Raw genomic sequence first — 5,587 nt, 5'->3', positions numbered from 1 at the left:
CCCATTTTCTAAGAAAATCCAAAACTTGGATGACTACCTAACTGCTTTTAAGTCAAGCAAACAACACAACACAAAGAAAAACAAAATTAAAATAATAATAATCATATAATTTTATTAAAAGAAAATACATTAAACACAAATAAAATACAGTAGACCATCGATTATCCGACCCCCGATTAACCGTCACATTGGTTAACCAACCGTTCTAATCGGCAAATTTCAAATGTCCACTAGTGATGTGGCACTACAATATTTGGCTATGTCTTGGCTACTTTAATAATATTATTTTTGTTAAATTTTTGCATGTTTTAGCTGGCATCAATGGCTCGACCATTGAAGGGAGGCCAGTATTTAAACGAGACTTAATTTTCTAATTATGAGTGGTTGTTTGTTTTGTGAGTAATAAAATAATTTAAAAATAATTTTTAACGATACAATAGAGTTCGTTAGGCTTAACATCGACGAAAATTCAACGCAAAGCGATACGCAACGGATAAAAATTTCAACACAGGATAAAATATATTTTTTCGTACATATTTGGTTATCCGAAAAATAAGTTATCCGAACAACCCCAGTTCCCAATTGAGTCGGATAATCGACGCTCTACTGTAATTAAAATTTTTGTCATTGTCATTCATGATTAATGCAAAGTTTGCGCCGCATTAGTATACACGATAGCCATCCCAATGATTAAAATATCTTCCTACAGTGCAAACAAGAATAAATTATGTCTCATATAAGCATTAATCTATCACTTTCCGATCACTGGACATCCTGAATAATCTTAAGTACAATCAATACACCAATTTTTCTCTGTTCTAAAATGAATTCCTCATTCAATTAATTTCATAAATGCTAGTCACTTTATAAGCGACTAGCATTTATGAAATTAGTTGAATGAAGAATTTATTNAAATGGTTTCTAGAACAAATACACATAAAATAAAAGATAATTTATAGCAACTTTGTAAAATTATATTTACGTGAAAATATTTAAACGAAAAGTACATAGAATAAATTATCTAAATAGAATAGAATAGAATATAGTTAATGTTATTTAATTAAAATAAAATTTTACATCTACGGCAGCAGACTATCTGAGAGGATATCACTAGGCTTGGTACTACGACTGAATTTCCGATCGCTTTGTTTCTAGGCTGAGTTAGTTAATATTTAAAAGTGTGCGAGCCAAAATTGTTAAGTCTATAATTCCAGATTTTCTCATCTTTATTTTTGGAGCATATTATCATTGGTGTCTTTCAAGTATAAAGAAAAACTTACCTCATTCGTCCAGAGTAATCTAAATTAACATGTTTCAAAATTAAAAGACAGATATAAATTGTGCCACGATGGCAAAAGATTTAAAAAATGAAACGATGATGGCTGCCTCATATTAGATTATGCTAAAGTGCACACTTTGGCCATTCTCAAAATCTTTTTAAGAAGAGATTCATCCACGCACCTTACATCAGTTGTGGACGTTCAATTGAAATCGACTACTGGATGATCGAAAAAGTGATCTGAAATTGGTAGCTGATGCCGAAGTAATTCCGTGTGATAGCATTGCTCTCAGACACAATTGCTTATTTTAAAAAAATTCCCTCTAAGAAATTCAATGAATTGCTTATTTTACAGATGAAAATTAACTATTCTAAAATATGCCATGCTCCGAAAACAAATCCTTAGCAAATCAAATATTCAAAGCTAAAACATTGAAAGAATGAAATGACAGGAAAGTTCAGCAAATCTCAAATACCCATTAACAATCCAATATTCAGCATTTGAACTGAAATTACAGATGAGGTACACAGAGCAACGTTAAAAATCCTTGGAAAAACAAAGCCTGCAAAACGATTTATTGATAAACGAACATGACGGTGGAGTGACAAAGTTAAACAAGCTATGAAAGAAAAGAAATCAGCTTTGAAGACCTACTAAAACACAAAGCTGAAATGAGGCAGAATGAAATTCAAAATAGCTAGGTTATCAACAAAAACCTTGGTTACTTGGGCAAAACTAGCAATTCCCAAAATTTGTACGATAAACTAGAAAGTCCAAAAGGCGATAACAATGTTAACCCTTCGCCTAAATCTTGTCACCAGAGCTACAGAAGGTATTGGAGCTTTAATAGAAAACATATTTGCCAATTGACAACCGTTGCCAAATCCACCCACTATACTGCAATGCTGGAGAAAGTACTTTGAAGAATTATGCAATAAAAATTTGAAGTATTGATCCTCTTGTTGGGCCAGTAAGCGAAGTACCGTATTTACTCACATAAATACGAAGTTTTTATTAATTTTTGATTGCTTCAAAAGTCTAGGTCGTCCTATACGTGCGCGTGAAGGATTCTTTGCGTTTTTGCAATAAGTTTTGTGAACTGTGTGTTCGCACTTTTACTGGATGCTCATCCTCTGATGTTTAATAACAAAAGTATTTTATCTGGGTCGTTTCAATCGTTCTCGTGTATTATCAGGAGTAAAGATGAATAGCAATAAGAAAAACAAAGCTTTTGAATTGAGTTCCAATTTGAAATTCTAAAATCACACAGGAGCCGATATGAGTTTTAATCCATTCTAAGGTGAAAAGAGATGATTATTCAAAAATCAGAATTCGGAGAAACTCATAAGTGTAATCGATGGAGAATGGATTCGACCGCTAAGAATCGGCAAAAATGGTTCCCGATTGTCCAGCTTTACATGAAAAAATTATGTTGTCGAATTTACAAGATTTTTCCTTAAAGTCTAAAATGCCAGTAATTTTTGAGAGACAATGTGCGCATTTACGTACATTTGACATTTTATTTGTGATTAAACAAAATTAAATTAAATTGTATTAATAAATCTAATTTTCTTTATTTTGATCTTTAAAGTCACACCTTGTCCTATATGTGAGATCATCTTATAAGCGAGTATATACGGTTATATTAAAGAGACGAAAACAGCTGTTAAGAGGATGAAAAATGGAAAAACAACAGGACCAGATGATATATCATCTGAAGTATGGAAATTGTTTGTACAACATAGAGCTGAAGTTCTTTCCACACTTTTAAACGAGATTGTCCAACTGGGATGCCTAGTTACGGCGTGGCTATGTAGCATCACCATATATATCTGTAAATAAAAGGAAACGTCGATAAACGCACAAGCTATCATGCAATATGTCTATTTTGTCTTACAATGAACATCTTTCAGCGTATCATTGAACAATTGTCAAAATCACTGGAAACAAGTGAATTTGTTAAATAACTTAGCATTATTGATGCCATTTATGATATCAGTCGCATACTAATAAAAAAACTTCGAGAGAAAAATAATCACATATATTGGACTTTTTGCATCCGAAGAAAAGCATTAAGCAAAGTACGATGCGCTCATACGGAAAGAACTCCCACCAGACAATGTACCTGAACTTTATGTTAAGTGAGCTAAGCTTTATACCACAAAATCACCAGTATGGTAATATGCTCAGCGGGATCCTCACCACATTTTCCAATAACTGTGAGAGTGCACCAGGGATCGAAATTACCAAATTGTCACCATTGCTGTTTTAAAAAAAAATCATTGAGTGCTGGTTATAAATTGATGCAGATATCTTACACAATTTAAGTAAATGTTTTTTTATTGTTTTAAACTGTGTTTCATTGTATTTATGTTTGTAATGTTTCTTCATTGCGACAAAAAAATTACCATAGAAAGTAAAAAAAACTACTTTGTAATTAATCAAACTAAAATATTTGAAAAATATTTTTATAACAGAATGCAATATATTTATGTATATCAATTATAGTTCATGTCTGAAATTCTTTACATTTAAATAACTAATCATTAAATACTGCACTGATTAACGTCATAGGCTATTTTGATTAAAATGGACAATACATGAAAAAGTTTTTAAAAGTAACAGTTAAAAAAGCAAACACTTTTATGTCAATATCAAAAGTTACCCAATTCATTTTTATACGTTTAAACTGTCATCAAATATGGCTATATAATCTGTAAATACCTGGGACGAAGATTGTGTTTTCGCATAAGAATGAACTGTTGCCGTGTGTCTTTTTAAATGTTCCTTTTGTTTGAATGCTATCTTTCAAATCTGACACAAAAATGATCGTTCTCCTGTATGAGATCTCACATGTCTTTGTAAGTGTGATTTAGATAAAAATTCTTTGGGGCACATGTCACATTGATGTTTACGTTCACTTGGGGCTTTCGATGAACTCTAATTATAGACTTATCTCAAAATGTATTAAATTGTGAAATCCGAATAGCCCCTGGGTCTAAATGATAATTTAAAATTAAAGTTTAATTTTTGTAGGAAAATATTCTTTCGTTTTGGTGAGAAAATAACGGTTTTCTACCGTGGGAAAGCAGATAACAGAGCCACTTCCTTTGACGGAAGTATGAACATCCTTTGTTTTTCCCTTATCTGTTACAAAATCTCACCACCATGAGAACTGACGACCCCTCATTTATTCCCCTTTTCATCCGTTCACATGAGTGAAGAACAGTATGTTGATTGGTCGCTGATTAAGGGATATAGTCGAAATTTAACAGAATTCGAGGAGTTCGTCGATAGATCCCAGATGAGGAAGACAAAATCCATACAAGCCCCAGAAGACTAACGCCCATAGTCGTTTCCTATCGAGTTAACATGGAGTCAGAAACATAGAAGATATATATTTAATATTTGTGCCCATCAAGACCTCCCCATGAATAGAAGTTTGAGAACTTCAGAAATAAAGTATATTCGACGAATAAAAGAAAAAGAAGTCAACTAAACAGGTTGTTTGTTTATTAATTTAATGAATTGTGAGCTCTCTCTCTCGACATTGTATAAGTTAAGTGAGTCCATTACTCTCTCGGCGCGTCTAATTGGATGTAGTTGCTGTAGTCATTTGTTTATATCTGAATATCTAACCATTTTTCTTTTATATAATCTAGTTTATTTTTAGTTTATTAAAATTTTCTCTGTTATTGTTTAAGAAATGTCTCGTGTTGACTCTCTGAATCAAATCTAGGGCATAATCACACGCGTGTTTATCCGCGTAATAAGTAGATAAACTGGTGTCAATCCTGACGTAGATCCGAATCTCGCGATTTGGATCGGCTACAAAAGCCCTCCCGGTCAAAATTTTGACATCAGATCGGATCAAAAAATTCGAAACTAAGAGAACAGATTTCACTCAATCTGCGCCGAATAAGTGGTACCAACATCCTAATAGATAGATTGTACCCCCGGCTGATCTCACAAAATATTTAATTAAAACATATTAATTTTGAAATAATAATATTTCATACAAATTTTCATTATATTCTTCATTTTCAAACAGATTTTTTAAAGTTACTTTAAAAACATTATCTGTGATTTAATACGACGGATTCATTTTATGCCTAAAATTAAATATATGTTGTACGGCTTACAAAAATAGGGGAGATCGGGGCAAGATCGGCATGTTAAGCTTTACTTAAATTTTGTGTAATAAATACTGCTGTAAACTGAAAAAAAAGCTTTGCATATTGTCTATTGGAATGTTACCTTACTATAGAACTGGTTAAAATCAGTTTGGAAATAAAAATAATTAAAAT

Source organism: Centruroides sculpturatus, unplaced genomic scaffold (assembly GCF_000671375.1).
Source record: "Centruroides sculpturatus isolate CEXI.00-Female unplaced genomic scaffold, Cexi_2.0 scaffold587, whole genome shotgun sequence".
In the NCBI taxonomy this organism is placed as follows: domain Eukaryota; kingdom Metazoa; phylum Arthropoda; class Arachnida; order Scorpiones; family Buthidae; genus Centruroides; species Centruroides sculpturatus.
This window is presented reverse-complemented; position numbering follows the sequence as displayed.